Raw genomic sequence first — 12,742 nt, forward strand, 5'->3', positions numbered from 1 at the left:
CCTTGTGTTTCCTGAGGAGAGGGTCCTCTCCACCCTCAGCTGAGGAGAGGGTCCTTCCACCCTTTGTTTCCTGATGAGAGGAACTCATCCACCCTTTGTTTCCTGATGAGGGGTTCTTCCACCCTTGTGTTTCCTGAGGAGAGGGTTCTCTCCACCCTTTGCTTCCTGATGAGAGGGTTCTCTCCACCCTTTGTTTCCTGATGAGAGGGTTCTCTCCACCTTTGCTTCCTGATGAGAGGGTTCTCTCCACCCTTTGTTTCCTGATGAGAGGGTCCTCTCCACCCTTGTGTTTCCTGATGAGAGGGTCCTCTCCACCCTTGTGTTTCCTGATGAGAGGGTCCTCTCCACCCTTTGCTTCCTGATGAGAGGGTTCTCTCCACCCTTTGTTTCCTGATGAGAGGGTTCTCTCCACCCTTTGCTTCCTGATGAGAGGGTTCACCCTTTGTTTCCTGATGAGAGGGTCCTCTCCACCCTTGTGTTTCCTGATGAGAGGGTCCTCTCCACCCTTTGTTTATACTGATGTGAGCAAATGAGGTTTGAGATAATGAGAGGTTCTCTCCAAACAAAGGTTTCCTGATGAGAGGGTCCTCTCCACCCTTGTGTTTCCTGAGGAGAGGGTTCTCCAATGGAAGAAGGGTCCAAACCCTTGTGTTTAAAATGATGAGGGTCCAAAGGAGCAAAATAAATAAATTAAATACCTGTAGGAAAGAGGTCCTTGTTTGGTGGGCTAGGAGAGGGTCCTCTCCACCCTTGTGTTTCCTGAGGAGAGGGTCCTCTCCACCCTTTGCTTCCTGAGGAGAGGGTCCTCTCCACCCTTGTGTTTCCTGAGGAGCGGGTCCTTCCACCCTTATGTTTCCTGATGAGAGGTTCCTCTCCAGTCTTGTGTTTCCTGAAGGAGAGGGTCCTCTCCAAAAAAGAATTGGTTTTGGGGGTGAGGGTCCTACCCTTTGCTTCCTGATGAGAGGGTTCTCTCCACCCTTTGTTTCCTGATGAGAGGGTCCTCTCCACCCTTGTGTTTCCTGATGAGAGGGGGACCCTTTGTTTCCTGATGCAGGGTCTTGTAGATGACATGGAGCCAGATGGATTTGGTTCTCTCCACCCTTTGTTTCCTGATGAGAGGGTCCTCTCCACCCTTGTGTTTCCTGATGAGAGGTCCTCTCCACCCTTGTGGGTCCTGATGAGGGGCTCCTTCCACCCTTATGTTTCCTGATGAGAGGGTCCTCTGCACCCTTATGTTTCCTGATGAGAGGGTCCTCTCCACCCTTGTGTTTCCTGATGAGAGGGTCCTCTCCACCCTTGTGTTTCCTGATGAGAGGGTCCTCTCCACCCTTTTTCCTGATGAGAGGGTCCTCTCCAATGACATCGCTCTCCACCCTTTGCTTCCTGATGAGTTCTCGTCCACCAGTATCTGTCATTTGATCTCATGTTGTCAGTTTTAAAGCCTGTTTGGCACCATGATAAACTGTTCTTTGTACATCTCTTAAAGCCTGTCTAACCCCCAACATAAATTTAACTCACATTGTACATCTCTTATTTGATCACCCCCAGTCATGGAACTGATCTCAGTTTACATCTCTTAACCAGACACCTCAGCATAAACTGATTGTCACATTGAGTAGTGATGTTGACCATAGTTTGCTTTGTATATTTAGTTTTATGTTTTGTTTGGTCAGGGTGTGATCTGGAGGCATTCTATGTTAGATGTCTGTTTGTCTATTTCTATGTTTGCCTGGATATGGTTCTCAATCAGAGGCAGTGTCCAAAGAATTGTTTCTGATTGGGAACCAGAATGGTAGCCTGTTTGGTGTTGGATTTGTGGGTGATTGTTCCTGTCTCTTTTTATTTATTTATTTATTTATTTTTATTTCATGTATTTAACCAGAGAAGTTGAGAACAAGTTCCATTTACAATTGAACCCCAAGATAAAGCAAAGCAGTTCGACACATACAACGACACAGAGTTACCGTGAGCAAAACAAACATACAGTCAATAATACAATATAAACAAGTCTATATAGAATGTAGTTGAGTGAGATAAGGGAGGTAAAGGCAAACAAAGAAACCAAGGCTGATTTGTAGGGGTCCAGATTTGGTGATTGAACATCAGCTGAACGGATTTGGGAGAAGGAGAAATGGGGAAGGCTTGGGCGAGTTGCTGTGGGGGTGCAGTGCTGTTGACCGGGTTAGGAGTAGCCAGGTGGAAAGCATGGCCAGCCGTAGAAAAATGCTTATTGAAATTCTCAATTATGGTGGATTTATCAGTGGTGACAGTATTTCCTATCTTCAGTGCAGTGGGCAGCTGGGAGGAGGTGTTCTTATTCTCCATGGACTTTACAATGTCCCAGAACTTTTTTGAGTTAGTGTTGCAGGAAGCAAATTTCTGCTTGAAAAAGCTAGCCTTGGCTTTTCTAACTGCATGTGTATAATGGTTTCTAGCTTCCCTGAACAGCTGCATATCATGGGGGCTGTTCGATGCTAATGCAGAATGCCATAGGATGTTTTTGTGTTGGTTAAGGGCAGTCAGGTCTGGGGAGAACCAAGGGCTATATCTGTTCCTGGTTCTAAATTTCTTGAATGGGGCATGTTTATTTAAGATGGTTAGGAAGGCATTTAAAAAAAATATCCAGGCATCCTCTACTGACGGGATGAGATCAATATCCTTCCAGGATACCCCGGCCAGGTCGATTAGAAAGGCCTGCTCGCTGAAGTGTTTCAGGGAGCGTTTTACAGTGATGAGTGGGGGTCGTTTGACCGCTGACCCATTACGGATGCAGGCAATGAGGCAGTGATCGCTGAGATCTTGGTTGAAGACAGCAGAGGTGTATTTAGAGGGCAAGTTGGTTAGGATGATATCTATGAGGGTGCCCGTGTTTAAGGCTTTGGGGAGGTACCTGGTAGGTTCATTGATAATTTGTGTGAGATTGAGGGCATCAAGTTTAGATTGTAGGATGGCTGGGGTGTTAAGCATGTTCCAGTTTAGGTCGCCTAGCAGCACGAGCTCTGAAGATAGATGGGGGGCAATCAGTTCACATATGGTGTCCAGAGCACAACTGGGGGCAGAGGGTGGTCTATAGCAGACTGCAATGGTGAGAGACTTGTTTTTAGAGAGGTGGATTTTTAAAAGTAGAAGTTCAAATTGTTTGGGTACAGACCTGGATAGTAGGACAGAACTCTGCAGGCTATCTTTGCAGTAGATTGCAACACCGCCCCCTTTGGCAGTTCTATCTTGTCTGAAAAGGTTGTAGTTTGGAATTAAAATTTCAGAATTTTTGGTAGTCTTCCTAAGCCAGGATTCAGACACAGCTAGAACATCCGGGTTGGCAGAGTGTGCTAAAGCAGTGAATAGAACAAACTTAGGGAGGAGGCTTCTAATGTTAACATGCATAAAACCAAGGCTATTACGGTTACAGAAGTCGTCAAAAGAGAGCGCCTGGGGAATAGGAGTGGAGCAAGGCACTGTAGGGCCTGGATTCACCTCTACATCGCCAGAGGAACAGAGGAGGAGTAGAATAAGGGTGCGGCTGAAAGCAATAAGAATTGGTCGTCTAGAACGTCTGGAACAGAGAGTAAAAGAAGGTTTCTGGGGGCGATAAAATAGCATCAAGGTATAATGTACAGACAAAGGTATGGTAGGATGTGAATACAGTGGAGGTAAACCTAGGTATTGAGTGATGAAGAGAGAGATATTGTCTCTAGATATTGTCTCTCTAACATCATTGAAACCAGGAGATGTCATTGCATGTGTGGGTGGTGGAACTAATAGGTTGGATAAGGTATGGTGAGCAGGACTAGAGGCTCTACAGTGAAATAAGCCAATAAACACTAACCAGAACAGCAATGGACAAGGTATATTGACATTGAGAGGCATGCTTAGTCGAGTGATCAAAAGGGTCCAGAGTGGAGAGGTTGGTTGGGGGTCACGGCGATCCAGACAGCCAGCCAGGCCATCGATAGCAAGCTAGCATAGGATGGACGTCTGTTATTAGCCACCTCTTGCGCTCCGTCAGTAGATTAGTGGGGTTCCGTGTGGTAGAGGGGACCAATCCAAATCACACAACAACAACAAAAATAAAAATAATAGATATAGCTAGAGGCCCAGAAGAAGAAAAAAATAACAATAACAATAAAAATAAATAAATAAATTGTCCGATTATCTATTCAGATAGCAGCCGATAAGACAGCTAATGGCTAGCAGGCCGCAGATGGGCGCCCAGGCAACGTCGCGACGGAGGAACCAGACGGATAAATCCCTCGGGTAGACAACGTCGGCAGTTCAGCCGTGAAGGCCCGGCGGGGCTCCGCGCAGGCAGCAAAACGGGTCCGTACAGGTGACCGCAGCCCAGGAGCGATTGATGGAACTCCTCAGCTGGCTAGCTCCGGAACAACCGATGCTCGCTCCGGAATCGACGAAAACTCCAACTAGCTTCCGATTAGTTTCTGGATTAGCTTCTGGCTAGCTCCTGGCTAGCTTCTGGCCAGTTTCCGGCCAGCTCCTGACCCAGCTTGTGATTAGCTTCTGGATTAGCTCCTGGCTAGCTCCTGGCTAGCTTCTGGCTAGTTTCTCGCTAGCTTCTGGCTAGTTTCTGGCTAGCTTCTTGGAGTTTGGAGTTTCTGGCTAGCTTCTTGGATGATTTCAGACATGAGGTAAATAATACTTTTTTATACTTTTTTATAAATATAAATTGGTGAGGCGGGTTGTAGGAGAGTGTTTTGAGGATGAGTTTATGGAAAATTTAAATAAAAAAATGTACGAAAAAAGTTGTAAATATATATATATATATACGGGACACGACAAGACGAGGACAAACGCAGATGGGCGTGAGCAGTGTGGTCAGCCTGTTATCCCTTGGCAACGCAGATGGGCACGAGCAGTGAGGTCAGCCTGTTATCCCTTGGCAACGCAGATGGGCGCGAGCAGTGTGGTCAGCCTGTTATCCCTTGGCAACGCAGATGGGCGCGAGCTGTGTGGTCAGCCTGTTATCCCTTGGCAACGCAGATGGGCGCGAGTAGTGTGGTCAGCCTGTTATCCCTTGGCAACGCAGATGGGCGCGAGCAGTGTGGTCAGCCTGTTATCCCTTGGCAACGCAGATGGGCGCGAGCTGTGTGGTCAGCCTGTTATCCCTTGGCAACGCAGATGGGCGCGAGCAGTGAGGTCAGCCTGTTATCCCTTGGCAACGCAGATGGGCGCGAGCAGTGTGGTCAGCCTGTTATCCCTTGGCAACGTAGATGGACGCGAGCTGTGTGGTCAGCCTGTTATCCCTTGGCAACGCAGATGGACACGAGCTGTGTGGTCAGCCTGTTATCCCTTGGCAACGTAGATGGACGCGAGCTGTGTGGTCAGCCTGTTATCCCTTGGCAACGCAGATGGGCGCGAGCAGTGTGGTCAGCCTGTTATCCCTTGGCAACGCAGATGGGCGCGAGCAGTGTGGTCAGCCTGTTATCCCTTGGCAACGCAGATGGGCGCGAGCAGTGTGGTCAGCCTGTTATCCCTTGGCAACGCAGATGGGCGCGAGCAGTGTGGTCAGCTTGTTACCCCTGGGCAAGGCAGATGGGCACGAGCAGTGAGGTCAGCCTGTTATCCCTTGGCAACGCAGATGGGCGCGAGCAGTGTGGTCAGCCTGTTATCCCTTGGCAACGCAGATGGGCGCGAGCAGTGAGGTCAGCCTGTTATCCCTTGGCAACGCAGATGGGCGCGAGCAGTGTGGTCAGCCTGTTATCCCTTGGCAACGCAGATGGGCGCGAGCAGTGAGGTCAGCCTGTTATCCCTTGGCAACGCAGATGGGCGCGAGCAGTGTGGTCAGCCTGTTATCCCTTGGCAACGCAGATGGGCGCGAGCAGTGTGGTCAGCCTGTTATCCCTTGGCAACGCAGATGGGCGCGAGCAGTGTGGTCAGCCTGTTATCCCTTGGCAACGCAGATGGGCGCGAGTAGTGTGGTCAGCCTGTTATCCCTTGGCAACGCAGATGGGCGCGAGCAGTGTGGTCAGCCTGTTATCCCTTGGCAACGCAGATGGGCGCGAGCAGTGTGGTCAGCCTGTTATCCCTTGGCAACGCAGATGGGCGCGAGCAGTGTGGTCAGCCTGTTATCCCTTGGCAACGCAGATGGGCGTGAGCAGTGTGGGTGCAATAATTGAATAACATAGATTTCAAAATGTATTTTGCAACGCTCGCGCATGCGATGTGAGCAGTGTAGTCAGGGTATTAGCCAATTACATAACCATATCTGATCAGAGTGACTGATGACTGGCTCAAGGCTCAGTCAACATGACTGTGAGTCCCAAATCTTTCATAAATATTACTGAATATTCAAGTAATATTTCCCATATTTCACCAGGAATGATTGAAAATTAAAAATACCTGTGCAATTAAACAGTTGATTAATTCATCACACCGGATGGAGAAGCTAACTTAATACAGTTGAACTTAATATCAGTTTACCACAACTTAGTCTGCATATGAAACAATTGATTCACTCTGATGAACGTTCAGCATATATTTGTATAGTATTATATAATATCTACCTCTATATACAGTGCCTTGCGAAAGTATTCGGCCCCCTTGAACTTTGCGACCTTTTGCCACATTTCAGGCTTCAAACATAAAGATATAAAACTGTATTTTTTTGTGAAGAATCAACAACAAGTGGGGCACAATCATGAAGTGGAACGACATTTATTGGATATTTCAAACTTTTTTAACAAATCAAAAACTGAAAAATTGGGCGTGCAAAATTACTTTAAGAGTAATGTACTGAGTCACGAAGCAGATAATACAGGGAGATGGATTATGCCATAGGTAGATGTCAAGTAACTATATGTTATTTAGAGACATTGAGAGGAAAATAAGGAAAATTCTGTCTAAATTTCCATTGGCCAAAGTAATATGAGGTGTAGATTTTAATACAGTAGTACATGATAATCTGGATAGATGGCTTCCTAAGGAAATCAATTCTGTTTGTGAGATAAGGAATATATGTCTAAGGTTAGGTGTTCCAGATATTTGTAGACGTAAGAAACCAGATAAATCTTTGGTACTCCATGTAAACATAAACTTATCTATACAATCCCACACTGATTTCTGGCTGATGTCTGAAGATATGGCTGACAAGGTTGATACAGTCTCAATTGAACCATCGATTTTAACAGACCACAAAGGGATTTCAATAAAGATAAATATGCATGGTTTGACCTCAAACAAAGTTCAAGGTTACTGGAAATTGAATAAGACTTTACTAGAAAATTAAGTATTTAAGATCGAAGTAGCAGGAATTGTTGATTTAAATATTGGAATCGTGTCTGTGTTATAAATACCTTTGGAAGTTACTGGGAGCTAATGAAATTTGATAAAGTTTTTAGCTATTTGAATGGGGAAAGAAATAGCTTTTGCCAAGTGAGAGAATATGACATCATAAAGGGAATAATGGATTATACAAAAAAACTAATAACTAATCAAGAGTTACTGGAGTTATCATCACTACAAATGCAGTTTGACTTTATCTACGAGGAAAAGGCCGGGGAGTGTTTGTAAGATCAAGAATAAAATGGATAGAATAGGGAGAGAAAAATACAAAATATTTAATTTAATTTAGGAAAAAAAGGGCAAAATTACTTACAAATGTAAATAAATGATCACTAATACTCCCAAAAAAATCCAGTGGCTCGGGTGGGTGTTGTCCTTGATGATCTTTATGGACTTCCTGTAACATCGGGTGGTGCAGGTGTCCTGGAGGGCAGGTAGTTTGCCCCCGGTGATGCGTTGTGCAGACCTCACTACCCTCTGGAGAGCCTTACGGTTGTGGGCGGAGCAGTTGCCGTACCAGGCGGTGATACAGCCCGCCAGGATGCTCTCGATTGTGCATCTGTAGAAGTTTGTGAGTGCTTTTGGTGACAACTATACAGAACATTATGTTCCACCATCATGAGACAACTATACAGAACATTATGTCCCACCATCATTAGACAACTAAACAGAACATTATGTCCCACCATCATTAGACAACTACACAGAACATTATGTCCCACCATCATTAGACAACTATATAGAACATTATGTCCCACCATCATTAGACAACTACACAGAACATTATGTCCCACCATCATTAGACAACTAAACATAAAACACAGTGGTTCGTATCACAACCGGCCATGATTGGAAGTCCCATAGGGCGGCGCACAATTGGCCCAATGTCGTCTGGGTGTGGCCGGTGCAGGCCGTCATTGTTATTAAGAATTTGTTCTTAGCTGACTTACATAGTTAAATAAAAAAATATATCAATGCCACTCTTTTGCAAAGTGCAGAGATGTTTTATATGTAATTAATGTGTATAAGAATGCTATAGACTTTGTGGCGCAGAAGAAAGTACAGTGCACTTGAGATTGTGAGTTCAAATCCCATGTGAGGTCGTACTTTAGCTGAACAGTGAACCTCTAACTTTAAAACAACCATTTCATTACTTTGCTTATAATGGTTTGGGATGGATTGAGACCATTAGTCTGCCGCATAGCATTAGTGCTCAGCATCCTTAGGCTATTGGGTTTCAGTCAGAGTTATTTAATTGTATATTTAGTGAATTTTTGTGTGTTTTTTTGTGTTTTTTTTAATGAACAAGATAAGGGTTTTGATATAAATCATGATATTAGGAAAAGTGTGTATTTGATTTGAGTTTCGTTTCTTGGCTGATTAGCTATTGGCTGGCTAGCTAGCTGAGATTGAAGAGATGAGAACGTTTGCTGATTGAATCACATATCTTTTGATCGTGACACAGTGCCCCCCTGTGGACTGAAGCTGAACTTTACTACAACATATTTAACCTTGTTTGAAATGTGTAATGTTGAGGTGGGAGAACTGACGGTGTTCCCCTGCCAGAATTCTCCCCTTCGTGTAAACGCGCACGCACTCAATTCTTCATTGCTGCGACTTGCCTGCTAGTTGAGAATTCTGATCAAATTAGGCAGCGTTTCATTTGATTTTTTTTAAGTCGGTTTGATCGCGGGGGAGGCACTAGTAATGTCTTCAGTTTTCGGTTTGGCTATTTGTTTCAAGTGTATTAGTCTATCTATAAATCTCTTTGCCAAAATTCGTCATCTCTCCCATGTCTTATTCGACTAGTAGTTCTGAATGTTTATTGCTTGCCTACATTTTACTCCTTCTATGCTTAATACACATACATGAATTATTAATTTCGTTTGACGTGAAGTTTGTTCTATAGAAAGTATTTGACTCTGATGTGTGCCACAGAAAGTATTTGACTCTAGCCACAATATTAAGGAAATTAGAAGGGAGAGGGGGGAGGACTTCGGCAAGGCTATTTTCTTGCCTGTCGAAATTCTCAGCCCCCCCTTCCATCTTGGGACTGCAAGAAAATAGCCTTATCGAAATCCCCCCTCCCCTTCTATTTTCCTTAATTTTTTATTTTTATTTTAATTTTTACTATTTTTATTCACAATAGCTACTTAATTGTTCTACTGTTGCATTATTGAGAGGTTAACCTGCTAGTAAGCATTTCATTGTACTGTGTACCTACATGTACACTGAGCATACAACACATTAAGAACACCTGCTCTTTCCATGACATAGAAAGACCAGGTGAAAGCCATGATCCCTTGTTGATGTCACCTGTTAAATCCACTCCAATCCGTGTAGATGAAGGGGATGAGACAGGTTAAAGAAGGATTTTTAAACCTGGAGGTCAATTGAGACATGGGTTGTGTATGTGTGTCATTCAGAGGGTGAATGGGAAAGACAAAAACATGAAAGTTCCTTTGAATGAAGTATGGTAGTAGATGCCAGGAGCACCAGTTTGTGTCAAGAATGATCCACCACCCAAAGGACATCCAGCCAACTGAACACAACCGTGGGAAACATTGGAGTCAACATGGGCATCCCTGTGTAATGCTTTGTACACCTTGTAGAGTCCAGGCCCCAATGAATTGAAGCTGTTCTGAGGGCAAAAAAAGGATGCAACTCAATATTAAGAAGGTGTTCCTATTGTTTGGTATACTCCTCCATATTATCATGTGTGTATGACAAATAAACTAAGTTGAACTTAGAAGGAAAGGAGGAGGTTAGCCAGAAAGGGAGGGGAAAGATGGCCAGCTTTGTGGTGAGATCGTAGGTGAACACATTGAAAATACATAGGCACTTAAATGATGTGTCCTCAAATGTTATGTAATCTAAAGGTCTCATATTAGCTGGTAGAACTGATGAAGTGGGATGAATCATAGATGTAACCTATTCCATTCTACAGGTAATTGGTTTTGGCTCATGTCTCTTTATATTCATATGTTTACAGTACCAGTCAAAAGTTTGAACACGCCTTCTCATTCAAGGGGTTTTCTTTATTTTCTACATTGTATAATAATAGTGAAGACATCAAAACTATGAAATAACACATAAGGAATCATGTGGTAACCAAAAAAGTGTTAAACAAATGAAAATATATTTTATTGCATTTCAATTAACAGGTGTGCCATGTTAAAAGTTAATTTGTGGAATTTATTTCCTTAATGCATTTGAGCCAATTAGTCATGTTGTGACAAGGTAGGGGTGGTATACAGAAGATAACCCTATTTGGTGAAAGACCAAGTCCATATTATGGCAAGAACAACTCAAATAAGCAAAGCGAAATGATAGTCCATCATTACTTTAAGACATGAAGGTCAGTCAATGCAGAAAATCTCAAGAACTTTGAGTGCAGTGGATAAGTTCATTAGAGTTACCAGCCTCAGAAATTATAGCTCAAATAAATGCTTCACAGAGTTCAAGTAACAGACACATCTCAACATCAACTGTTCAAAGGAGACTGCGTGAATCAGGCCTTCATGGTCAAATTGCTGCAAAGAAACCACTACTAAAGGACACCAATAATAAGAAGAGACGTGCTTGGGCCAAGAAACACAAGCAATGGACATTAGACTGGTGTAAATCTGTCCTTTGGTCTGATAAGACCAAATGTGATTTTTTTTGTGAGACGCAGAGTAGGTGAACGGATGATCTCCGCAAGTGTGGTTCCCTCCATTCAGCATGGAGGAGGTGGTGTGATGGTGTGGGGGTGCTTTGCTGGTGACACTGTATGTGATTTATTTAGAATTCAAGGCACACTTAACCAGCATGGCTACCACAGCGTTCTGCAGAGATACACCATCCCATCTGGTTTACGCTTAGTGGGACTTTCATTTGTTTTTCAACAGGACAATGACCCAACACACCTCCAGGCTGTGTAAGGGCTATTTGACCAAGAAGGAGAGTGATGGAGCACTGCATCAGATGACCTGGCCTCCACAATCACCCGATCTCAACACAATTGAGATGGTTTGGAATGAGTTGGACCGCAGAGAGAAGGAAAAGCATCCAAGAAGTGCTCAGCATATGTGGGAACTCATTCAAGACTGTTGGAAAAGCATTCCAGGTGAAGCTGTTTGAGAGAATGCAGGGAGTGTGCAAAGCTGTCAAGGCAAAGGGTGGCTACTTTGAAGAATCTAAAATCTATTTTGATGTGTTTAACACTTTTTTGCTTACTACATGATTCCATATGTGTTATTTTATAGTTCACTATTATTCTACAATAAAGAAAAAACCTTGAATGAGTAGGTGTCCAAACTTTTGACTGGTACTGTATATTATACACTGGGTATACAAAACCTTGAGAACACCTTCTCTTTCAAATCAAATTTTATTCACTATTAGTCACTTACACATGGTTAGCAGATGTTATGTTTCTAGTTCCAACAGTGCAGCAGTATCTAACAGGTAATTTCTAATAATTCCACAACAACAATATCTAACAAATTCCACAACAAAACCTAATATCTAATAATTCCACAACAAAACCTAATATCTAATAATTCCACAACAAAACCTAATATCTAATAATTCCACAACAAAACCTGATATCTAATAATTCCACAACAAAACCTAATATCTAATAATTCCACAACAAAACCTAATATCTAATAATTCCACAACAAAACCCAATATCTAATAATTCCACAACAAAACCCAATATCTAATAATTCCACAACAAAACCTAATATCTAATAATTCCACAACAAAACCTAATACACACAATCTAGTAAAGGAGTGGAATGAGAATAAATAAATAAAAAATATATGGATGAGCAGTGACAGAGCGGCTAAGATGCAATAGATAGCCTCAATCTGATGAGTTTGGAGGGCACTATGGTGTTGAATGCTGAGCTGTAGTCAATGAACAGCATTCTCACATAGGTATTCCTCTTGTCCAGATAGGATAGGGCAGTGTGCAGTGTGATGGCGATTGCATCGTCTGTGGACCTCTTTCCATGACGTAGACTGACCAGGTGAATCCAGGTGAAAGCTATGATCCCTTATTGATGTCACTTGTTACATTTATTTCAATCAATGTAGATGAAGGTGAGGAGACAGGTTAAAGGAGGACGGGCTCATTTAATGGCTGGAACGGTATTAATGGAAGGGTATCAAACATTATATATATGGAAACCACGTTTGACTCCATTCCATTGATGCCATTCCAGCCATTACAATGAGCCGGTCTTCCTATAGCTCCTCCTCTGGTGGGCACCTACATCCAGGACTTCCTTCTCAGCGGTCCTCCAATGAGCTTTCAGCGACACATACTATAGTAGGGATCAGAACATGAGAAAGTGGTATTTTATTATAGTTGTTTTTTTTGTTTTATTTTACCCCTTTTTTCTCCCCAACTTCGTGGTATCCAATTGTTGTAGTAGCTACTATCTTGTCTCATCGC

This window comes from Oncorhynchus masou, chromosome 8 (assembly GCF_036934945.1).
Source record: "Oncorhynchus masou masou isolate Uvic2021 chromosome 8, UVic_Omas_1.1, whole genome shotgun sequence".
NCBI classification, from domain to species: Eukaryota; Metazoa; Chordata; class Actinopteri; order Salmoniformes; family Salmonidae; genus Oncorhynchus; species Oncorhynchus masou.